The sequence below is a fragment of the Artemia franciscana genome, chromosome 15, assembly GCF_032884065.1.
Source record: "Artemia franciscana chromosome 15, ASM3288406v1, whole genome shotgun sequence".
NCBI lineage: Eukaryota > Metazoa > Arthropoda > Branchiopoda > Anostraca > Artemiidae > Artemia > Artemia franciscana.
The window spans coordinates 21,405,119-21,431,874 of NC_088877.1; the positions used below are offsets into that span (position 1 = coordinate 21,405,119).

Below are 26,756 nucleotides of genomic sequence, written 5' to 3' on the forward strand. Positions count from 1 at the left end.
TCGGGATTTAAAATAAGAGCTCTGAGACGTGATATCCTTCCAAATATCAAATTTCTATAAGATCCAATCTCTCCTTCGTCACTCGAAAATACCTTATTTTTTTAATTTTTCAGAATTAACAATCCTCCTCCCAACTCCCCCGAAGAGAGCAGATCCGTTCCAGTTATGTCAATCCCATATCTAGGACTTACGATTATTTTTACCACCAGGTTTCATCCCGATCCCTCCAATCTAAGCTTTTTCCATGATTTTAGGTTCCCCCTCCCATCTCTCCCCCAATGTCACCGGATCCGGTCGGAATTTAAAATAAGAGCTATGAGACACGATATCCTTCCAAACATCAAATTTCATCGGGGTCTGATGACTCTTTCTTAAGTTAAAAATACCTCATTTTTTCGATTTTTCAGAATTAACCCCCCCCCCCAACTCCCCCAAAGAGAGCGGATCCGTTCTAGTTATGTCAATTGCGTATCTATGACTTGTGCTTACTTTTCCCATCAGGTTTCATCCTGATCCCTCGACTCTAAGCGTTTTCCAAGATTTTAGGTTCCCCCCTCAATTCCCCCAATATCACCGGATTCAGTTGGGATTTGAAATAAGAGCTCTGAGACGCAACATTTTTCCAAACATCAAATTTCGTTAAGATCCCGTCACCCGTTCGTCAGTTAAAAATATTTCATTTTTCTATTAACCGAAATTTTTCTGAAATATTACCGGCCCCCCAAAAAATATTATTTTTCCGAATTAACCAGCCCCTACCCCCTCCAGATGGTCAGATCTGGAAAATGACTATTATAGGTTAAGGTTAACAATACTGCTACTAATACATTATGACCCCTAAACAATCTCTATACTATTCGCATGTCAATGAAAAATCCACTTTCAATATTCACTTTCAGTGTCGGACCAAGTAATTTTCTCACATCCACTGTCTTCTGGCTCCAAAGTCCGTTTCATTCCGCGATTTGCTGCAGCCCGGACTAAGGCAGGCTCTCTAAGTGGCATGTTCCTAATCAATCGCGAGTCTAATATCTCCGGAAGTAAACAATCGCTCCAAAACTCCTGAAGCTTTGGTAATATGGACAAAAAATACTCTTTTGATCTCGGAATAGTTAAAATTTCCACATCATGCTCATGGTGATATACCACCAAGTGACATTCTTCTTGATTGGTGATTTCTAGCTGACCTTGAATTTGAGCATAGTATTTGTGATTTTTCTTTAACTCCAATTTTGAATTGTGTGACCATAGGAAAAAGTTCTTTACCAATCCTTTTTGGGATGCCACTTCCCTTATGGTCATTCCTCTGGAAATATTATGGACAGTCTTCACTTCAACTGGTGTGCCGTTTTCTAAGCGACCATCAAGAGAAGCTCCAAGAAACTGGATATTTGGATGAATGAGTAGTCCCATTTGATCTCCTTTTATTAATGATACTCCCTCTCTCTGCTCGTACGCCGTCAGTGCAATAGCCTCCAGTTGAATTCCCCTAAGCATTGGAATAGATTTGAAATTAGAATTAATTCGGATATTCTTGACTATGGGTGCGGTTGGAGTATTTTTTTTGCGAGAAGCTATTCTATGAAAATAAGTGGCAGTAATCCTTTTGCTCCTCTCAAATATCCAGTTATCATTTTGCCCCTTTGTGTTTACGTAGATCGCCTGCAGTTTGGCTCCATCCAGATTCATATTTTTTGCAACATAATCAGCCTTTGCGATTTCAAATTCCTCTGGATTCATATCAGGCTTGTTGCAATTTGGTCCGTAATTTTGATCGCCTTTAGGCAAACTCTGATTCTCTTTCTTTTTGGCCATATATCTCCCACCCATGGTTGCGTAATATCTTTTCTGATTTGTTTTTGTCCGTTTCCGAAGATTAGAAGTTTTCACCGTGTATTCTTTTGTTATTTTGCAAGGACTGTAGCCAAATGTTTTTTTCCATGTAGAAGATTGCCATTTCGGGCCCAAGGAGTAGGATAGGCTTGCTCCACTTATCCTAGTATGGTATGACCAACGTTTCGAGCGGCTTATTTGTTTTCCGCCTACGAATTTCACTGCAACAGACATATAATTCTCGGCAAGATTGGTCGTTGCATTGTTTCTTAATAAGTCCGCTTTTTTACAAATATTTTCCACGCCAGCTTTTACATCCTCCAAAATAGTTTTCGGAAGGTTATTATAGCGGTTCTCCACAGTTTTTAAGACCCCATTCTTTTTGGCACAGCCAGAATCACACTGTTTATGATTACCAAACACATGCTCTGGGCCTCTTCGTAAGAGTTGTCTTAGATTTTCGGCAGACCCACCATCAGCCGAGTTCTTCTTTATTGCACCTCGTAGATTTTTGGTTAGCTTTAGAATTATGTCATTTGAAAGAAATTTGCTGTGCATCCCTTTTTTTGTCTTCACAACATTATGGAGGTATTTTGTATAGTTCTTGGTCACGTGATTGGCACATTCTTCTTTTTGGATATATGATCCGTATGAAACACTTTGTCTTAGCTTGTAAAAAACACTAGAATCGCCGTCTCCGATGTATTGTAAATACTGAAGGTTATGCATGGCTTCACTTGGCGAAAACCTTCAACAAGAATGTCGGGTTCCATGCTCTTCGAGGGACCATTGTAGTTCATAAAGCAAACATGATCTTTCACTTTCTGGTTTGCCTTCTTTGAGCTGAAGCAGAGGTAACAATATTTATTTCTTATTCCTACATATAATAATTTTTTCGTAAAGGCATCAATGATTACCCCAACACAACCTTTTGCAGTATAATCGTGTCCTTTGCTGCGTTTATTCCAGCCACCATCACAGATGACCTTAGTCCAGAAAAAATCGTTGATAAACCTGTCCTCATGAATGGCTAATTTCAGGGATTCACGACCATTTTCTTCTAAGACATCTGCTAGTGCATCCATCCATGCGTTACCAACTAAGCGTTCTAAATTCATAAACGTTTTCGGATTCATATTTTTTATTCCCAATACACTTAATAATTCGTTCAAAGATGCGTAGCCTCCTCCGGTCCCCATGATACCCCATACAGCTTTCACGTTCACGTTGCTCGTAAATTGCTGATCTTCTCTTTTTTCTTACCTAATATCTGTTCACTGAAATTTGTTAGGTATTCTTTTACAGTAGTGAGGGGGGCTTCCGGCTCACCTTCTACTCGCTTTTTCCAGCCACAGTCTTGGCAGATAATGACGAGCTTTGTTTGGAGTCCAGTGTTTTTAATTTCTTTCACGCAAAGCTTTGATTTCCCGTCCTTGCCATTGAACTGATGTTTTATTGCTTCTATAAACTCACTAAGCAGATGACGCAAGTTGACTATACAATTTACATCTGGAATTCCAGACAAATCGATTCCAAAGTGTTCTCCTGGCGAACCAAAATCGCAAGAGCTACCAGATGGCGCATTTTTACTAACCGTAGAATCATCTATAATAGTTAAAGCCGGATTCGGAGTTTCGGAAAGCCTGGAACAATTTGGAGACACTGGAAATTTTTCTTGTTCTGGTAAACTTTCTAGGTAAATTTTCTTCCTGAAAAAAAAACAAGAGCTAAGAGCTCATATGGCACTTATGACGAGGTCGGAAGAACCAAGAGCTCATATGGTATGAGCTCTAGCAAAATTCTAAGAATCAATGGATTGATTGAAAAGGAAAATCAGATAATTAATGCCGGTCGGGATTTAAAATAAGAGCTCTAAGACACCAGGTCCTTCTAAATATCAAATTTCCTTAAGATCTGATCACCCACTGGTAAGTTAAACATACCTCATTTTTTTAATTTTTCCTCTTCCTTCAGCCCCCCCCCAGATGGTCAAATCGGGGAAAACGACTTTATCAAGTCAGTTTGTGCAGGTCCCTGACATGCCTGCCAATCTTTATTGTCCTAGCACGTCCAGAAGCACCGAACTCGCCAAAGCACTAGACCCCCTAACTCCCCCAAAGAGAGCGGATCCAGTCCGGTTACGTCAATCACGTATCTACGATATTTGTTTATTCTACCCACCAAGCTTCATCCCGATCTCTTCACTCTAATCATTTTCCAAGATTTTCGGTTTCCCCATCCAACTCCGCCTACTGTCACCGGATCTGGTCGGTATTCGTAATAAGAGTGCTGAAGCACAAGATCCTTCTAAATATCAAGTTTCATTAAGATCTGATTACCAGTTCATAGATTACAAATACCTCATATTTCTAATTTTTCCGAATTACCCTCCCCCAACTCTCCCAAAGAGTGAGGATCCGGTCCAGTTATGTCAGTCACGTATCTTGGATGTGTGCTTATTCTTCCCACCAAATTTCATCGTGACCTTTCCACTCTAAGCGTTTTCCAAGATTTCCGGTCCCCCCCACAACTCCTCCCAATGAAACTGGATTCAGCCAGATATAAAATAAAAGATCTGAGTTGCAAGATCCTTCTAAATATGAGATTTCATTAAGATTCGATCACTCCTTCGTAACTTAAAAATACCTCATTTTTTCGAATTAACCGTCCAATGACCCAAATTCAATGACCCAAATTCATTGAACAAAGAAGGTATTGAACTGATAATCAGCCAGGTTTATGATTCAATCACGCTCGAGTTTAATCCAAAGTTTGCAAAATTGAGCAGGCTCTTGTTAGTCTGAGATTTCAAATTGAAAATTTGGAGGAGAGAATCGGTCGAATAGAAAAAAAGCTTGATAATTATGATCAGGAGTCCATGCTTGATAGCCTTGTATTTCATGGGGTAAAGTAGTTACCTGGTGTAGACACTCATACGACAATATCTAACATTATAAATAGCAAAATGTCTCTGCTGGGCCCTTTACTTTATTCAGTTTATGTTAACAAGACGCGCGTTTATCTAAAGGATACATATATTGCTAACAGTATTTGCAAAATCCGCAGATGATTTAATAGTAAAAGCTCATATTACTCTCAAAAGATTAGAGATGTTTACAAGTTTAAGTTTGCTGCGTGTGAATGTAAAGAAAAATTCTTACCGACATTCTGTAGAGTGGGCGATTCTGTTGATATAAATAGTAAAGTTCTATTAGGTGAAAAGCTGCGGTACCTCGGCTTCCATATTGATTCAAATCTATCGTGGAAGCATCATAGCGACATTATCTCCACCAAAGTTGCACGTGGAGTTGGCATCCTCAAAAGATTGAAGCATATTCTGCCGGAATGTACTCTGCACGATATATTTTGCTATAATCTACCCATATATCATACGGATGTTTAGTTTGGAGAAGCAATTTTATGTTAATTACAAGCTAAATGGCTTTCTCATAGTTTTGATCGGACGATTTCGCTAAAAAAAGGGGGGAAAGAAGGCCTAGTTACCTCCAAATGTTTGGTTACTTAAAAATACAACTAGATTTTTTTTATTATATTTTTACAAACGTTTTTGTTAGTAATAAACATACGTACCTTACGAATTAGCTTATGTAACGAACTTATATATGTGTGTATTTTTATTACGTATATGAGGGAGTTTGCCCCCTCGTCAATACCTCGTTCTTTACACTAAAGCTTGAATTTTGTCCCAAATCTTTCAGAATGACCCTTGAATCACAAAGGCCGTAGAATAACTAATTGAAGTTACTAAAAATACTTTAGCGTAAAGAGCAAGGTATTGTGGAAGAGACAAAACCCCTTATTTCAGTAATATTTTATGTTCGTTTTAAGTTTTAATGGTGATCATTACTTCCAGTTGAAAAAAAAAAAAATTCTCATTGTCTTTTTATAAATGATGCTAGAAAATCCTGTGACCCCTTCATCGAAATTCTCTTCCCTCATGAAAAATTCCTCCATGGAAAGATCCTCCCACATAACCTGCCCCCCGCCCCACCCTAACCCCAACACAAAAAAGTCCCCCTGAAAACGTCTGTACACTTCATAATTAACAACTACTATGTGTAAACAATGGTCTAAGTTTATAAGTCGCCGCCCCTCCCCCGGGAACTGATGTGGATTTAGTCATCCCCAAAGACATATTTATTAGATTTTTGACTGAGTTAAACAGAATGGTTATCTCAAAATTTTGATCCGGTGACCTTGGAGAAAACTGTGCGTTGGAGGGGGGCCTCGGTGCCCTCCAGTTTTTCGGTCACTTAAAAAGGACACTAGAACTTTTAATTTACGTTAGAATGAACCCTCTTGCGACATTCTAGGACAACTAGGTCGATACAATCGCCCCTGAGGAAAAAAACAACAAAGAAAAAACAAAAAATACGCACCCGTTATCTGTCTTCTGGCAAAAATACAAAATTCCACCTTTTTTATGATAGGGGCTTGAAACTTCTACAGTAGGGTTCTCGGATACGCTGAATCTGATGGTGTGATTTTGTTAAGATTATGTGACTTTTAGAGGGTATTTCCGCCTATTTTCTAAAATAAGGCACATTTTCTCAGGCTCGTAACTTTTGACCGGTAAGACTAAACTTGATGAAACTTATATATTTAAAATCAGCATTAAAATGCAATTCTTTTGATGTAACTATTTGTATCAAAACTTCGTTTTTTAGAGTTTTGGTTACTATTGAGCCCCTTCGCTCCTTACTACAGTTCGTTACCACGAACTGTTTGAAAATGTAACTTGTACATGAATAAAAGTAATATAATCTACAATAACGTTGGAATAGAACTTACCAATGTCTCAGGTTTTCCCATCCTTTATTTGTTCTTATTTTTTTTCTGCCCATTGTGAAAATTCAAATGCTAAACTGTTATCTGACTTGTAACCAACCAAATTTCAATGGTCAGCTGTTACCAATTAGACATGTGAAAAAAATTTAAATTCCCTTTAAATCCGATCGTAATAAACAACAGTATTTAAATATTCTGGTACAACCCTCAAGAGAGCAATTAAGCCAATGAGAAAGGAGAAAATCTCGTTGCGTATTTCAATGCTATAGGAAATAGAATTTGCTTCAAACCTCGGAGATCCACCTTAAGAACGGGTGACCAGATCTTAATGAAATTTGACATTTAGAAGGAACTCATGTCTCAGATTTCTTATTTCAAATCACGGGAAACTGGAAATCTTGGAAAACGCTTATAAATGTTGTAGATACGTGATTGACGCAACCGGACTGGATCCGCTCTCTTTGGGGGAGTTAGGTGGTGGGGATCAGTGCTTTGGCGAGTTTGTGTTTCTGGACGTGCTAGGACGATGAAAATTGGTAGGCGTGTCAGAGAGCTGTACAAATTGACTTGATAAAGTCGTTTTCCCCGATTCGATCATCTGGGGGGGGGCTGAAGGGAGAGGAAAGATTAGAAAAATCGAGGTATTTTCAACTTAGAGTGGGTGATCAGAGATTTAAAAGGATCTCGTGACTCAGAGCTTTTGTTTTAAATCCCGACAGGCATTAAGCCTCTGATTTTCCTTTTAAAGCAATCTATTGATTCTTAGAATTTTGCTAGAGCTCATACCATATGAGCTCTTGGCTCTTCCGAACTTGTCACAAGTGCCATATGAGCTCTTAGCTCTTGTTGTTTTGTGTTTCAATTTTGTAAGTTTTTTCTTTTAAGTGTATTTTTCAAGTTTCATTTCGATTTTTTCGTGAAGTCGCGAAACACTTAGTGAAAAGAAGTAAGATTTTAGGATTGAGTGCCCAAGTCTCCTGCTTATCTTCTCAGAATCGTCTTTCATCTATTTAAAAAAAATACTGATTTGCTCGTCGCCGTACCAAAGCACGGTAAGCACGATAGTAAAAAGTGAGTGTTTACTTACCATAAATAATGTGCTTTTTCAGGTGCAATAAGCCTCCACCGCATTATGAAAGAAGCGCATATTAAAAAAAAGATGAAGAACAACGTCTAAAGAAACATATTAGAAATTAGAAATGGCCGCAGGATATTATTTAGGAGAAAAGACGAGAGTCGGCGACACTCAATGTGATACCAATAGCTAATGGCAAAGCGAAATATAAGGTATTAGACATAGATCGGGGGAAAAAAAATAATAGATCAGGAAAAGAAATTTGTATCATTTCTTAGATAACAGTTGAGGAATATAGGGGTTTCTTGGATATAATATCGGGTTTCTTGGATGAGCTATTTTGGAAATTTGATTGAAATCTGAAACTGAATCAATTGCGATTGAATGACAATTATCTATTTTTATTTTACCATATTATTTGCAGTAGTTAATATCGTTCAGTGCTATTTTTTCTCTTAAAGAGTTTCGTAATTATCGAGGAATTAGTCTGGTCTCTGTAGGTAGCAAATTACTGAGTAATATGATATTTTTTAGACTGAGACATGCTGTAGACAAAGTTTTAAGGGAAGAACAATGCGGTTTTAGAAAAGGTAGAGGATGTGTCGACCATGTTTTCACTCTTAGGTTAATAATTGAGAAGTCCCTTCGTTGTCAAACACCTTTGGTCCTTAGTTTTATCGATCATGAGCAAGCTTTCGATTCTGTTGATAGAACAGCGTTAACAAAGGTCTTATCGTTATATGGTATACCAGAAAAATACATTAAAGTGTTTTGCGCTATGTACGAGAATAATACTGCTGCGGTTAAGGTAGGAAATGAGGTTAGCAACTGGTTTTGTATTAAATCAGGAGTTAAGTAGGGTTGTGTTCTATCCCCCCTTTATATGGATCATTTTGATGGACTTCGTCTTAAGGAGCACAGGAAAGGCAATTGGAGACCATGGAATTAAATGGGGAGGAAGAACGCTCCTGGACTTAGATTATGCTGATGATCTAAGCATATTAGATGAAAGTGTGAGCAAAATGAATGAATTTTTAGAGGTTTTACGACTTCAGGGTGCTAAAATAGGCTTGAAAATTAATGTTAAGAAGACTAAGTCACTAAGGCTAGGAATAAGTGAAGATGAACAGGTGACATTAGGTAACGAAAAGATTGATCAGGTTGGGAGCTTCAGTTACCTTGGTTGTATTATTAGTAAAGATGGTGGGAGCAGTGAAGATGTTAAAAGTAGAATAGCTAAGGCCCAGGGTGTTTTTTCACAGTTAAAAAAAGTTTGGAAGAATAGAAAGATAAGTCTACAAGCCAAGATTAGAATATTAGAAGCTACAGTGATGACAGTGGTCAAATATGGCTCTGAAGCATGGGCACTCCGAAAAGCAGATGAAAATTTACTAGATGTTTTCCAGAGAAATTGCCTACGGATTGTTCTGGGTACCCGGCTGACTGACCGTATTTCAAACAGTAGGTTGTACGAAAAGTGTGGTTCAATCCCGCTTTCTGGGGCTATAATGAAAGAAAGGTTGAGATGGCTAGGCCACGTTCTACGGATGAAGGATGACAGATTACCGAAGATTGTCCTTTTTGGCCAACCGTCTGGGGCTACACGGAAAGCAGGTCGTCCTTGTGTGGGTTGGGAGGATATCATAAATAAAGATTTAAAGGAAATGGGAACTTCCTGGGATGGTGTAAAGAGGGAGGCTTTAAATAGATTAGGTTGGAGGAGGAGCGTGCGTAGCTGTGTTGGCCTCAGGCGGCTTGGTGCTGCAGTGAGTTATTAGTAGTAGTAGTAGTATATCCTCAATTACAGGTAGTAGATCAGTTAGAATTGAATAATGTAACTTTGCTTACGGTTCAAATTTTCAATATTAAAAATTTTTCCTCTTACTAAAAAGATGATTTAAGCAAATTTACAAACCATCAAATCCAAACAGTAAGATAAAATTTTATTTTAGGATACCTCACAAGCCTGGCTGGGCCAAATCTCTATCCTGAAGTAAAAAAAAAAAAACAAGCAGAATTACATAGAAAAGGATTATAAACAATTTGAATGTTGACTTTTCTGAATGTTGCCTTTTGAATGTTGACTTTCTGTTTTTTTTTTGGTCTATTCTGGCCAACTCATATCTCTTATAATTGGTAATAGTTGGGTTGAACCACCATGTCTTCTGTAAACATACTATCGTAGGGTTTTCATCACTTAACATCTTGAATTCAACTAGTTTTGACTTATTCAAGCTGTTGCATTTTAATTTCCAAAATTTCAGTTTGCTGTTTCTGGTGACGCTACTATCTTGGTTATTTTGACTAGCCATTATCATTTATGTTGGGGTTTTGATACAATTTTCATTGTTTATATTAGGAGTTTTAATACTTTCTGGATCTGTGTAGTTACATTTATTTCTGGGTGAGCCCTTTCTGGTAATAATTTTTCTGATTGATTACTGTTTTCAACTGTCGTTGGTTTTTCTTGTTCTGTTCTTGCTATTTCAGCATGTCACTTATTTCCCCTTGGTTCTGCAAGTGTACTCTGCGTTTAGATAGGATGCAAGCAGAATAGCGCTTATTTAAGGGAATTTAATTGTCAAGTTTCTTATTCCAATTGCAGCTATATAACTTTAATAATTAGCAAAGTTGTAAAATAATTTTGACTGCCTTTTGTCTCTGTTCAAATGAGCTATTTGCTTTTGAAAAAATATTATTTATTTGAAATTATTAGCTAACTTCTAATTTTATTTAATCATAATTATTTTTTTCTCGGATGAAATTGTACGTGCTTATCAACGTCTTTGTTAGTTTTCTTTATTCGTAAACTGATAAAATAAATTTACTTTAATTTATGTTTAAAAACAAAGAGAAAAAAATATTAAGATGAAGAACGAAATAACGACTCTGCAACCAAGGCAGTATCCAGGGGGGTCATGGTGTTTGAATGAATATAATTAAATTTTGTATGTGTTTTTGAAGTCTTTTCTTTTGCTGCTCGGACTAAGGTAAGACTTGGATTATATGCATATTCAAGCTTTTTGGATATATTTGACAGATCTGTGTGAAAGATTTTGGTTGATACTAATTTGGTGAGCTTTATGTCCAAACCTTAGATTATTTTTCCTGTGGTTGCCTCTTTTATCTAGGTCCTTTCTCCATAGTACACGCCTGGGTTTAAATTTCACAGAGAAAGGAACGAATAGATTAGATGCAACTTACCTTTTTCTTCCTGAACTCAGCTTAACCACGGAGAAACAAAGTTATAATAATCAAAAAAGATTGCTCAATAGCTTTTTTACGGGCTATTTATTTTGTACAAATGATTAATTAGGCCTCTGCGTTTTTTACAGGCTGAAAAGTTTGATATCTAGATCAATGTGTAAATTTAGAGTACGAGAATAAATAGAAACTGGCTATTGCTGATGATTTTAGAAATAAAGATTTTAAAAAGTTTTGGGATTATATAAAGAATGATAGTGGAAGGAGAAATGTTAATGCTCAGGCTGTTCCGGAAGCTGATTCATGGCCTGATTACCTAAATAATTTAGAAGGTGTTTGTGCAGATCTTCAGGAGGTAGCGCATACCCCAGAGATGGTTATTTATCCCATGAGAAAACATGATTACGATTTATTTGGTGATATGAATGGCCAAGAGATTAAGTCAATATTTAAGAATTTAAAAGGTGGTACTGCTGCGGGTGTCGATGGTATACCAATATTGTTATTTAAGAATTTTATTTCCATTTTGATGCCGATAATTGTTCTTCTTTGTAATAAGGTTTTAAGGTCAGGGCAATGGCCAAGCGCTTGGAAGAGATCATTGTTTATACCACTTTTTAAGAGGGGAAACCCGAAGGCTCATGAAAATTATCGTTTAATAGCACTTGTCCCTGCTTTAAGTAAGGTTTTGGAGAAAATATTAGATACCAGGCTTTCCAATTGGTTAAATAAAAATAATTTAATACATGAGGAACAAGGAAGTTTCAGGACAGGGTATGGAACGACAGATAGTGTGTTTATTTTAAAGGCATTAAAAGATAAATATGGAAAGGGTAAAACTTGTCTTTATGTGGGATTTCTGGATCTCCATAAGGCTTTTGATAGTGTCGACAAAGGTTATTGAAGGATGCTCTTTCACCTAAGTTGGTTAATATTTTTATTAATGATGTTGTTAACTTTCTAGAGAATAGATGGGCTCCGAAAGTTAGCCTAGGGACTCAAAAACTATCTCTCTTATTATTTGCAGATGATATTGCTTTGGTGGCTAATAAACCGCAAGATCTACAGACTCTTGAATCTCATAGAAGAATATTTGTATATAAAAAAGTTAAGGCTGAATACTGAAAAGAGCGAAGTTGTTATTTTTAAAAAAAGGAAGGTTGGGGACGATGAAAAATATACATTTAAATTCAATAATAAGGAACTATTTATACGTAAAAGAATAAAATATTTAGGCTTTATCTTATCGGATAATGGAAGCCTAAGGAGTCATGTTGATGAAATAATTAAGAGAGGTAGGGTGGCCATGTCAGCTATATTTAGAAACCCGACGATAATGGGGATCAAAAACCTAAAAACGCATAAAAGAATATTTAACAAAAAAATTTTACCCGTTCTGTTTCGAGTCTTTTGTTGCGAAACAATCTTAGTGGTCTATAGTCAAACAATAAAAAACTACGTTTTTTTGCGGTGAAAGTGTGGTGGGATTGAATGTCCCTGTGCAGGCAAGTAAGAAGGAATTTATTTCGAGAAGTAATGTACTTTTTCAGGCGCATAATTCTCACCTTAATATAAAAGAAACGCAACTTCAAAAAGGAAGAACAATATCAATAAAACCTGGCAATTGGATGCTATTTAGCATGACCCAATTTGATACCAATGACTATTGCCGAAGTAGGATACAAGGTAGTAGACATTAATCTGTTAAACAAATTTATATTAGTTCTTGGATAGCGGCTGAGTAATATTGGGTCTGAGATATAAACAGGGGGATGAGGTTTTTTGAAACTTGATTGAAGGCTGAAACTGAATTAAATGTGGATGACCATATTATGTGCAGTAGTTAGCATTGTTCTGTGCTATTCTCCATGTAAAGAGTTTTTTTTTGGATTTAAAATAAGGACTAGGGAGAGGCTACCAATTTTGGTGGGACTGGTGCTTAACAAAAATTTCTTACTTAGAATTTTCTACTTAGAAAATTTTTCTTACTTAGAGACTGAGGGCAAATTTGCACAAATTATTCTTGAGTTAAATCCTGATATCGGTAAAGGGCAAATTAGCTCTTTATCCTTCAGTTAACTGACGCTACTTGATTTCAAGACCCCTCTCTCTAACGGATAGAAATCTCAAAAGCCCCCATTAAAACTAAAATGTAAAACAACTAGTATAATAGTTCCTGGGAATTTGCAATTACTAACGTAATCGTTTATGTGAATTCGCTCTTTGTGTTTCAGTCAGGAAAATTATATTACAGACATTATCTTACATATTAAATTTTAATTATATATTTAATAAAAGAAATTTTGTTTTACCGATAGAAATTTAAAAGAGAATTTTAAGAAGGGGAATTTAAAGGGGACGTAAACTAAGTTTGTTATATTAGCAACAATTTTAAAAATTTGATAATGTATCTACTCATTTACAGATAGTCGATCTACAGAGCTGAATAACGACTACAGATTAGAGCTGAATAATGTAACTTTGCTTATGGTTCAAATTTTGACTAAAAAGAAGATTTAAGCAAATGCAAACGCCATCAAATGTAAACGGTAAGATAATTTTTTAAAAAAATAACTCACAAGCCTAGCATGGCCGAATTTTTATTCTGAAATAATATCAAAAGCAGAACAACATTTAAAAGGCTTATAAGCAATTCTATATATAAAACTGGCAAAGGAATGCACTGTCATTTTGTAAAAACAATCAATAAAAAATTGAAAACACCTATATAAATTTTGGGCCAGATTATATGGGCTATAATATGAAAAAAGACTATGAACTTGAAAAGGGGTCAGTACAAGCGTCAAAAACAGGAAAATTTTTGTGATAATATTTTTTTGCCCATCTTTGAATTAAGTTAATTTCATTGGATTTCTTGCAAAATTTACGGTTGCCAAACCAGAGAAGCATATTCAAGATGCGGACGGACAAAGGAGTATTTGTAGTGAATAAATATGTTCTATTCTATATTAAGGTCAATCTCCTAGGTTGAAAGCAAATTCTATTTCCAATAACATTGAAATACGTTACGAGATTTCCTCCTTTCTCATTGGCTTAATTGCTCCTGGAGGGTTGTATCAGAATATCTAAAGACTGTTGACTTTCCCTGAACATTAAGACCGGATTTAAAGGGAATTTAGATTTTTACACATGTCTAATTGGTAACAGCTGACCATTTGAATTTGGTTGATTACAAGTCAGATAACAGTTTAGCATTTGAATTTTCACGATGGGCAGAAAAAAAATACAAAAACAAAAAAGGGACGGGAAAACCTGAGACATTAGTAAGTTCTATCTCAACGTTATAGTAGAATGTATTACTTTTATTCATTTACAAGTTACTATTTCAAACAGTTCGTGGTAACAAACTGTAGTAAGAAGCGACTAGGCTCAATAGTGACCAAAACTCTAAAAAACAAAGTTTTGATACAAATAGTTACATCAAAAGAATTGCATTTTAATGCTAATTTTAAATATATAAGTTTCATCAAGTGTAGTCTTACCGGTCAAAAGTTACGAGCCTGAGAAAATGTGCCTTATTTTAGAAAATAGGCGGAAATACCCTCTAAAAGTCACAAAATCTTAAAAAAATCACACCATCAGAGTCAGCATATCCGAGAAACCTACTGTAGAAGTTTCAAGCCCCTATCATAAAAATGGTGGAATTTTGTATTTTTGATAACGGGTGCGTATTTTTTTGTTTTTTTTTTGTTTTTTTCCTCAGGGGTGATCGTATCGACCTAGTTGTCCTAGAATGTCGCAAGATGGTTCATTCTAACGTAAATTAAAAGTTATAGTGTCCTTTTTAAGTGACCAAAAAATCAGAGGGCACCGAGACCCCCTCCAACACACATTTTTCTCCAAGGTCACCGGATCAAAATTTTGAGATAGCAATTGTGTTTAACTTAGTCAAAAACCTAATAACTATGTCTTTGGGGATGACTAAATCCACCACAGTTCCCGGGGGAGGGGCGGCAACTTATAAACTTTGACCATTGTTAACACATAATAGTTGTTAATTATGAAGTGTACAGACGTTTCGGGGGGAATTTTTTTGTGTTGGGTTTAGGGTGGGTTGGGGGGGGGCAAGTTGAGTGGGAGGATCTTTCCGTGCCGGAATTTTTCATGAGGGAAGAGAATTTCCATGAAGGGGTCGTAGGATTTTCTAGCATCATTTACAAAAAGACAATGAGAAAATTATTTTTTTTTCAACTGGAAGTAATGATCAACATTAAAACTTAAAACGAACATAAAATATTACTTATATAAGGGGGTTCATCTCTTCCACAATACCTTGCTCTTTACGCAAAAAGTATTTTATATAACTCTAACTAGTTATTCTACGGCCTTTGTTATTCAAGGGTCATTCTGAAAGATTTGGGACAAAATTCAAGCTTTATTGTAAAGAACGAGGTATTGACGAGGGGGCAAACCCCCTCACAATAAAAATATACAATTATATAAGTTCGTTGCATAAGCTAATTCGTAAGGTACGAATGTATATTACTAACAAAAACGTTTATAAAAAAATAAAACATATCTAGTTGTATTTTTAAGTAACCAAAAATTGGGAGGTAACTAGGCCTCCTCTCCCACCCCCTTTTTTTTAGCGAAATCGTCCGATCAAAACTATGAGAAAACCATTTAGCTTGTAATTAACCTAAAAATTGCTTCTCCAGACTAAACATCCGTATGATATATGGGTAGATTATTGCAAAATATATCGTGCGAAGAGTACGTTCCGGCAGAATATGCTTCAATCTTTTGAGGATGCCAACTCCAAGTGCAACTTTGGTGGAGATAATGTCGCTATGATGCTTCTACGATAGATTAGAATCAATATGGAAGCCGAGGTACCGCAGTGATATAGCTTGTAAAATAGGTTTTTCACCAAATAGAACTTTAGCCTACTGAATACATCAACAGAATCACCCACTCCACAGAATGTCAGTAAAAATTTTTCTTTACATTCACACACAGCAAACTTAAACTTGTAAACATCTCTAATCTTTTGAGAGTAATATGAGCTTTAGCTATTAAATTATCTGCAGATTTTGCAAATTTTGTTAGAAATAATGTTAGTAATATATGTATCCTTTAGATAAACGTGCATCATGTTCACGTAAACTAAATAAAGTAAAGGGCCCAGCACAGACATTTTGCTATTTATAATATTAGATATCGTCGTATGAGTTTCTACACCAGGTAACTACTTTAACCCATGAAATACAAGGCTATCAAGCATGGACTCTTGATCATAATTATCAAGCTTTTTTTCTATTCGACCAATTCTCTCCTACAAATTTTCAGTTTGAAATCTCAGACTACCTAGTAGAGCCTGCTCAATTTTTGCAAACTATGGATTAAACTCGAGCGTGGTTGAATCATAAACCTGGCTGATTATCAGTTCAGTACTTTCTTTTTTCGGTGAATTTGGATCATTGAACTTTTCAGTAACTGAAAGTAAATGAAAGTAAGGAGCAACATTAAAACTTAAAACGAACAGAAATTACTCCGTATATGATAGGGGCTTTTCCTCCTAACGCCCCGCTCTTTACGCTAAAGTTTGACTCTTTCTATTAACTTTATTTTTAAAACAGTAAGAAACTTTAGCGTAAAGAGTGGGGCGTTGAGGAGGAAAAGCCCCTTTCATATGCGGAGTAATTTCTGTTCGTTTTAAGCTTTAATGTTGCTCCTTACTTTCATTTAAAAAAGCTTGTTTTTTTTATTTAATTTCTGGACGTTTTTGAATTAATGCATGTTTTGATCTTGGCTCTCCGCACATAATAATTAAAGCGAAATTTACATATGAATTAATTGCAATTAATCGGAATATTTTGAGAAAAAGGAGCGAGGGATGAGGCCTAGTTGCACTCCAAGTTTTTGATCACTTAAAAAAGCAACTAGAACTTTTAATTTTTTACAAACGTTTTCATTGGCAAAAAATATACGTACTTACGAATGAACTTACGTAACGAACTTCTATATCCGTATGTTTTTATTGCGTATATGAGGGGGTTCAACCCTGGTCGATACCTCGCTCTTTACATTAAAGCTTAGATTTTGTCCCAATTCCTTAAGAATGACCTCTGAATCACAAAGACCGTAGAATAAATAGTTGAAATTACTAAAAATACTTTAGCGTAAAGAGTGAGGTATAACGAGAAGGTAAACCCCTGATATGCATAATAATTTTTGTTCGTTTTAAGTTTTAATGTTGCTCCTTACTTCGAGTAGAAACAAACTTTTCATATTAATTTTTTCATTGTTTTTTCAAATAATGCTCGAAAATCCTGCGCCACCTTAATTGAAGTTCACTTCCCCCATGAGAGGTTTCTCCATGGAAATATCCTCCCATGTAACCCTCCCCCCTCAAATCCCCCCTAAGCCAAAAAAAATCCCCCTGAAAACGTCTGTACACTTCCCAGTAACCATTGCTATATGTAAACACAGGTCAAAGTTTGTGACTTGCAGCCCCTCCCACGGGGACTGCGGGGGAGTGAGACGTCCCTAAATACATAGTTATTAGGTTTTTCGACGATGGTGAATAGAATGGCTATCGCAGAATTTTGATCCGGTGACTTTTGGGAAAAAATGAGTGTGGGAGGGGGAGTAGGTGCCCTCCAATTTTTTTAGTCACTTAAAAAGGGCACTAGAACTTTTAATTTCCATAAGAATTAGCCTTCTTGCGACATTCTAGGACCACTCAGTCGATAAGATCACCCCTGGAAAAAAAAAAGGAAAAACAAACAAACAAAAAAAAATAACAAATAAACACGCATCCGTGATCTGTCTTCTGGCAAAAAAATGCAAAATTTCACATTTTTGTAGATAGGAGCTTGAAACTTCTACTCTATGGTTCTTTGATACGCTGAATCTGATGGTGTTAAGATTGTATGACTTTTAGGGGGTGTTTCCCCCTATTTTCTAAAATGAGGCAAATTTTCTCAAGCTCGTAACTTTCGATGGGTATAACTGGTCTTGATGAAACTTATATATTTAAAATCAGCATTAAAATGCGATTCTTTCGATGTAACTATTGGTATCAAAATTCCATTTTTTAGAGTTTCGGTTACTATTGAGCCGGGTCGCTCCTTACTACAGTTCGTTACCACGAACTGTTTGATTGGTTATATTTTCCAGCAGATGACTTCTTATTTTCTCCAGCTGGGCTTCAGTTGTAGCTAATTGTTCGTAAATCAGGGCGATACTTGAAGACACCGAGTTAGACCCTAATTTATCTCTTGCTTCCAGGGCTTAAAAGGTCTTAGAAAAAGTTTCGTAAATTTCTGTGGTATTAGTAAGTTCTTGTGGCACTTTGTATTTACAAAGTGACATATAGTGATCGTAAATTCTGTCAGTCTGTCTGTCTGTCTTTCCCTGTTTTGCTAGTTTAGTCACTTCCAGATAAGCTAGGACGATGAAATTTGGCAGGCGTATCAGGAACCAGACTAGATTAAATTAGAAATAGTCGTTTTCCCAATCATCTGTGGGGAGTGGGGAGACGGTTAATTCAGAAAAAAAGACCGGTTTGAAACTTGGTGGAAAAAATGAGAACAAATCCTAGATACGTGATTGACATATTCGGAATGGGTCCGCTCTCTTTGGAGAAGTAGGGAGGGGGGTTAATTGTGAAAAATGAGAAAAATCTGTACCTGACAAGATTAAATTAGAAATAATCATTTATCCGACTCGACCGTCTGTAGGGGGGAGTTGAGGGACGGTTAATTCGAAAAAATGAGGTATTTTTAAGTTACGAAGGAGTGATCGAATCTTAATGAAATCTCATATTTAGAAGGATCTTGCAACTCAGATCTTTTATTTTAGATCTGACTGAATCCAGTTTCATTGGGGGGAGTTGTGGGGGCGGGACCAGAAGTCTTGGAAAACGCTCAGAGTGAAGAGGTCAGGATGAAATTTGGTGGGAAGAATAAGCACACATCCAAGATACGTAACCGCCGTAACTGGACCAGATCCGCACTCTTTGGGAGAGTTGGGGGGAGGGTAACTTGGAAAAATTAGAAAAATGAGGTATTTGTAATTTATGGACGGGTGATAAGATCTTAATGAAACTTTATATTTAGAAGGATCTTGTGCTTCAGCACTCTTGTTACAAACCCTGACAAGATCTGGTGACAGTGGCCAGAGGCGGAGGGGGAAACCAAAAATCTTGGAAAATGATTAGAGTGAAGATATCGAGATAAAACTTGGTGGGTAGAATAAGCAAATATCGTAGATACGTGATTGACGTAACTGGACGGATCCACTCTCTTTGGGGGAGTTGGGGGGGAAGGGTTAATTCCGACAAATTAGAAAAAAATGAGGTATTTTTAACTTAGGAAAGAGTCATCAGATATCAATGAAATTTGATGTTTGGAAGGATATCGTGTCTCATAGCTCTTATTTTAAATTCCGAACGGATCCGGTGATATTGGGGGGAAACTGGAAGGGGGAACCAAAAATTATGGGAAACGCATAGAGTGGCGGGATCGGAATGAAACTTGGTGGTAAAAACCATCGTAAGTCCTAGATATGAGATTGACGCAACTGGAACGGATCTGCTCTCTTCGGGAGAGTTGGGAGGAGGAGGGTTAATTCTGAAAAATAAAAAAATAAGGCATTTTCAACTTACGAAGGAGAGATTGGACCTTATTGAAATTTGATATTTCCAAGGATAGCATGTCTCAGAAAACGCTTAGAGTATAGGGGTCGTGATGAAACTTGATGGTAAAAATAAGCACAAGTCCTAGAAACGGGATTGACATAGCCGGAACGGATCTGCTCTCTTTAGGGGAGTTGGGGGGAGGGGGAGGTTTAATTCTAAAAAAAATACACAAAATTAGGTGTTTTAACTTATGAAAGAGCGATCGTACCTTAATGAAATTTCATATTTAGAAGGACCTCGAAACCCAGATCTCCCATTTTAAATCCCTACCAGATCCAGTGTCATTAGGGGGGGGGGGAAATATTGGAAAACGCTTAAAGCGGAGAGATCATGATGAAACTTGGTGGAACGAATAAGCACACGTCCAAGATAGGTGACTGACATAACCGGCTCGGATCTGCTCTCTTTGGTGGAGTGGGGGGGGGGGAGTAATTCGGTAAAATTATAAAAATTGAGGTATTTGTAACTTCCGAACGGGTGTTCAGATCTTAATGAAATTTGATATCTAGAAGGATCTTGTGCTTTAAAACTCTCATTTTAAATCCTGACCAGATCCGATGACATTGAAGGGAGCTGGAGGGGGAAACCGGAATTCTTGGAAAACGTGAAAATCGAGGTATCTTACAAATGGGTGATAGGATCTTAATGAAACTTAATATATAGAAGAATCTTATGTCTCAGATAATCCATTTTCAATTCGAATTGGATCCAAGGATATAGAGGGTTGGAGGGAAAAACAGAAACCTTGGAAACCGGAAATCTTGGAAAACGCTTAGAGTGGAGAGATCGGAATGAAACTTGATGGGAAGAATAAGCACAAGCTTTAGATACGAGATTGACATTATTGGTATAGATCCGTTCTCTTTGGGGGAGCTGGAAGTTGTTAATTTGGAAAAATTAGAAAAATTGAAGTGTTTTTAACTTAAGAATGGGTGACCGGATCTTAATAAAATCTGATAATTAAAAATAACTCATGTCTCAAAGCTCTTCTTTTAAATACCGACCAGATCTATTGACATTGGGGGGGGGGGGAGTTGGAGGGGGAAAACAGAAAACTTGGAAAACGCTTATAAACGCCGTAGATACGTAATTGCCGTAACCGGACTGGATCCGCTTTCCTTGGGGGACTTAGGTGGTGTGGTTCAGTGCTTTGGTGATTTTGGCGCTTCCGGACGTGCTAGGACGATGAAAATTGGTAGGCATGTCAGGGAGCTGCACTAATTGACTCTTTACAGTTGTTTTCCCCGATTTGACCATCTTGGGGGCTGAAGGGAGAGGAAAAATTAGAAAAATTGAGGTATTTTTAACTTACAAATGGGCGATCGGATCTTAATGAATTTTGATATTTAGAAGGACCTCGTGTCTCAGAGCTCTTGTTTTAAATCCCGACCGGCATTAAGCCTTTGATTTTTCTCTTATAGCAAGCTATTGATTCTTAGAATTTTACTAGAGCTCATATCACATGAGCTCTTGGCTCCTCTTGAGCTCGTCACAAGTGCCATATGAGCTCTTAGCTCTTGTTTTTGACGAATAGTATATAAATATAAGTAGATTCAAAAATTTATTAAATACCCCTAAGAGGTTTCCTTCCTCCCTTACCTGTATTTATGACCCCAGGGCAAGATTGCCCAATGTTTATTATGCACCTTCAGGAACATATGACTTTAACTCCGTAAAGCAAAGTATATGATTACCGCGGTTCCAAACCGGGGTAATCAGTCATTTATGAACGAGCCTATAAATCGTCAACTATATGAGATGTTGGGGAAAAACCAAAATATTCTAAGATACGGCACTATTGGGAATAAAATGAGATCCCGTGGAACTAAAATGGACGAATATCCTACAACTTTAGATAAAAAAAATAATGTTCGTATATTTTATAGGCGTTTCTTTACTTTTAAGAGCCAATAATGTTTAAAATAATGTGTTTTAAAGAATAACGTTCTTTTTTAAAAATAATATTCATACATTTTATAGGCCTAAAATCGCTATTTCTTTACCTTTAAAGGCCGATAATGTTTAAAATAATGTGTTTTTAAGAATAATGTTCTTTTTAAGAATAACTTTCTTTTTAAAAATAATGTTCATACATTTTAAAGGCCTACAATCAGTGTTTCTTTACTTTTAAAGGCCAATAATGTTTAAAATAATGTGTCTTTAAGAATATTGTTCTTTTTAAAAATAAAGTACATACACTTTATAGGCGTACAATCGGTGTTTCTTTACTTTTCAAGGCCAATAATGTTTAAAATGATGTGTTTTTAAGAATAATGTTCTTTTTAAGAATAATGTTCTTTTTAAAAATAACGTTCATACATTTTATAGGTCTACAATCGGTGTTTCTTTACTTTTAAAGGCCAATAATGTTTAAAATGATTTGTTTTTAAGAATAATGTTCTTTTTAAAAATAATGTTCATACATTTTATAGGTCTACAATCGGTGTTTCTTTACTTTTAAAGGCCAATAATGTTTAAAATGATATGTTTTTAAGAATGATGTTCTTTTTAAAAATAATGTTCATACATTTTATAGGCCTACAATCGGTGTTTCTTTACTTTTAAAGGCCAATAATTTTATCTGCTTTGTAACAGCTGTGTAACCTAACAAATTCCCATTCGTATGAGGTGTTAAAAATGATATTGCCTCAAGGTGTTGTTGCCAATTATACATGTTTTCAACTTCCTTTTAAATCTGGTCGTAATAATAAGAAGATGTCAACATTCTTAATGATATTCTGGCAAACCCCTTAAGGAGTGTTTAAGCCAATGAGAAAGGAGAAAATCTTGAATACTAAGAATTATTGCTAAAAATCATCTCTTATAACTACAAACTTAATAATCTTTGGGATTATTAATCAGTATAAGATCTACAAAATGACACAAAAATCAAGGCTGTATAATTAGTACAACTCTTTTAAATAGTAAAGGAAGGATATCTTAAATAGCAAATTTTAAAGGAAACTGATGATAATAAAAAAAAAAATTCCCGGCCAGAAATTTTGAAATCATGTGGGAAATCGAGAGGCTACTTTACAATTCTCTACATCTTCTAAAAGTAATTTTATTACTACTTTTAAAAATTAGAGGTGTCCCCACTAATTAATTTTTTATGAAGCTCTAAAGAATAAAAATGCGAATTTGTTCGGCCTATTCATGTTAAAGCTTTCAATGAAGCCACAATAATTTTTTCATCAAAGAATCTGCTCGTGTCTGCTGTTAATACGCATTTCACTGCTATAGGAAAATAGCATTGGCTTCAAACCTGGGAGATCCACCTTAATAAGCAACTAGATTACAGAAAATGATCCTTATGCTCTCGAAAACTCTCCCAACTCCTTAAGCCCCATATAACTTACAATTTAATATAATTTCCAGTCCTTCCTTGCATACCACCCTCAAAAAATTTTCTTCCTCAGTCGAATGAATACTTGACAAACAAACAATTATTTTAGGGAATTCCCTCTTACTTTCTTACATTCGATTCATTATCGTGTTTTTTCATAAACATACGTCGTTGATATATAAATATTTGGCGAATCAGAAGGAGAAACCTTATTCAGGAGTTATAGAAAGGAGATAGGTGCTTTTGGCTTATGAATAATATTGTTATTTGGAATATACAGTTTTTAATTCGAGAAATTTATGACACCGAGTAATTTCAGGGAGGACGCAGAAATTTCAGAGGGCATATGATTAAGAAAAAGAGGGGGGAATTAACTTTAGAAAGGTAATCTTCCAAAAAATTTATGTAGATGGTAAACTTTCGCAAAAATTGCTAATTGAAAAAACACTGATTCCTAAAAATCATCTAGGTTTATTTTAAAAGTAAGTTGGAATTATCAAAAACAGATATCCAAATAGTGGCTTAAGCAGCACAAAAGATTGGTGTCATATCTTGGAGTTACATGGTATGCATGACTTCGCAAGGTGTTCACCGCAAAACGGAATTTGTAGTGGTTTCAAAAATTGGTCTCTAACAGATTTTCCGCAGATTATGTTTCGGTGGAGGATAATTTCTGGGGGTGGGTAAAGGCCTAGACCCGTAGACAGTGAAAGGGTGAAGGGAACCCCATTAATAGACATAAAAATGAGAAATGAATCTCCGTTAATGATTTCTAACGCCCGGTTTTCTTGGTTTTTGCGACAACAAAGCAGCATTTTTATGAATCATCTTGACAGGCATTTAAATCATGACTTTAAAAAAACAAACAATTCCAATAAGATTGAAAATGTAAATATTCTAACTTACGTTTTACCCAATGATATTGCCTCACAATTATAGAATACTGAAAAACTGAGTACGGTTGTACAGTTGCACGAGAGTTCAGTTACACGAGGTTTCAGTTGCAGGATGGCAGAGTTACACAGGGTTCATTTGCATGATGGCTTAGTTAAACGGTGTTAAGTTCTGCGGGGCTTGAGTTGCGGCAGGAACCTTTATATTTTTTACTGCGCAAACATTTCTGCGGCACAAACCTTAAGTAAATTAAAAATTTTCAGGGATGGCAATCAGAAGGTAAAATTGACTCATAGAGTTTGAAAATTACCTTTCCTTTTGTCTGTTCGTTTAAGAAAACGAATTCTATAAAAATTCTACAAAATTTTTTCTTGTGTAAATCAGATTTGGGGGGGGGGGGGGTAAACATTCCCAAAGGGAAAATGTATTCACTTACACTGAATATCGTTTTTGTGTCTATAATTCCCTCCAGAGCCAAAACTCGGTCTCCTACTGCTGCATGATGAAACTGATAACAATAGAAAAAGAGAATGGGTTGGCACAGCTTATACGTGCGCACAAAACTTGCAAATTGTGAAAAAATTTACATATTTTGATTAAATTCATTTTATTTTACTTGCAGTAAACTTTTGATACAGAGATATATGTCACTGATACAGATATACAGACTGATACAGACTGACACTGATACAGACTGATATGTCCTGATACAGAGATATATGTCACACAAGTAGCGCTAGTGTTACATGAAATACGACTAATACAAACAATAATCCTCGTTACATTTACGTCAATTCTTTTTTTGGAACTGGTTAAAGGAGATATCTAGAAAAGTGAAAATAGTAAGATGCCATGGTATTGTGCATGGAGGCAGTTCTACATTTATGGATTATCATGAATCTGGAATGCCCGTTCCCTTTAAAAAAAAAATCACCGTTCCCTTTTTGCAGCACTTAGCCTAGCTAAATAGGCTACTACAAAACAACAAAATTAAGGTATACCCAGAAAAAAAAATATCTAATCATTCGAACTCACACTTAAGAAACAATTTAACGAAAACTAAAAATCACATCTAATAGCAGTACAGTAAATTAAAAAATAAATAAATAACCAAAATAATGATGCAAACAAAATAATCAACTTCATTTTTCACAAAATAATTCACTCATCCTCATACTTTACTCCCCTCATACATTGTTTCACAATTTGTAGGCTATCATCGTATTGGCATACCTTTACTACTTATTACTATGTTTCTTAAAAAATTATCTGAAATCTACTCAGACATGTACTTTTCCACGGGAGCGTTTACATGACGTCGAATGCACAAAGAAGATGGTACCGATTTGAAACCCAAAGAGAGACACACTTTTTATTATACATATCATCAATATACAAATAACCACATCAGCCACTTTAGAAAGTCAAAGACTTGTTAGTAGTGGCTGATAAACATTAATGAGCACCAATACCAACAACATTAAAAAAAAAAAAAAAATAAAAAAAATGAAACGAAATGAAACAAAAAAGTGGGAAAAAGAAAACAACAGGAAAACAAAGAATAAGAAGAGAGAGAAAAAAAAATCATACTTAAAAAAAAACAAATCAATAAGCCATCCCATTTAAATTATTTGCTTATTTTCTACCCAGAAGGTGGTTCTTCAGTCTACTCTTAAACTGGCTAACATTTTCAGATAACCTTATACTCATTGGTAAAGAATTCCACATTACTGGTCCAGCTCACGGACGTCCAATTCACGGATTTGGCAGTCCTTAATTTTCTTTCTAAGTGTCAGTAATTTCCGACGAGCCTCTCTAACAGAAAGTGGCATATAATCTGTCAAATAAATATTAGAAAAGTTCATAACAACTTTTCTATTATTTTTTTAGTATTTTTCAGCAGTGCCAGAGGAATCTCTGTGTTGTGCATCTCAACTTTGATGTATTTTTTCTCCTTTCCATATTCCAAAACTGAATAATCTTAAATAGGTTCATAGTCAAGCCCATCTTTGACGAGCTTTCCGAGCACCACTTCTGCTGATGCTGCGTCACTCGCCGAAACGTTCCTTAAAATCACATTCTTTCGCGTTTCTTTACCTTCTACTCGTCGGAGGTTTTGCTTACCTGTAAAAAACAGTGTTGTCAACTTTGCATTTTCACTAGCCAAAACCGAAATTTGCAACTTCAGATTTGACGCTTCATCTTCTACGGTAGAAACTCGCAGCTTTAATTCAGAAATTTTCCTATTTGAATCCGTCACTGATTTTTCCACTTCCGTTAATCGGTTTTCTACTGCTTTCATACTTACCGCTAGACCTTGTAAAGCAGTTGAATTGCCCTTTACTGTTGCTAAAATTATAGCTATGCTGTCAGATAAGGATTTTATTGACAATTCTTCAACTGATGTGCCTGCCGAGACATTTGAAATTTTAGAGCTGTCGAGCTCTTGCTGCTTCTTTTGTTTTTTCGTCATTCCTAATGAGCCTCTCCAATAAATTTAAATAAATAATCAAAAGAATGCGCTCACCTAGAAAGCTCCTTTTTTTACCCACATAGAGCAAAACATATAATTTGCTTTATAGGCCGTTAATTGAGCGACTGCGAACAGCTGAATTCACGAAAAATCAAGCCTTAAATTGCTTATTTTCCTCTCTAATAAACGATTATCTTGATATTACTGGCCGATTTTAAAATCTCTTTTCCCTCCTCATAAACACCTGGCAACACATAATAGCCAGGTCAGGATGCAAGCAAATCTACCTGTTCCAATACATTCAGGTAATTAGAAAAAAACAAGTTTTTTTTAGCTGAAAGTAAGGGGCGACATTAAAACTTAAAACGAACAGAAATTACTTCGTATATGAAAGGGGCTGCTTCCTCATCAACGTCCCGACGTCCCGCTCTTTACGCTAAAGTTTGGCTCTTTCTCT

General features: G+C 36.0%; 1 long non-coding RNA gene across 2 annotated transcripts in view; it reads left to right on the plus strand.

Moving 5' to 3' along the window:
- The window catches only part of LOC136036177 (uncharacterized), a 74,754-nt gene that overhangs the window by 15,879 nt on the left and 32,119 nt on the right, over positions 1 to 26,756 (plus strand). For both annotated transcript variants that reach the window (XR_010619655.1, XR_010619654.1), the window contains exon 3: positions 7,752 to 7,929. This is a non-coding gene — a long non-coding RNA (uncharacterized LOC136036177). The remainder of the gene's footprint in view (positions 1 to 7,751; positions 7,930 to 26,756) is intronic.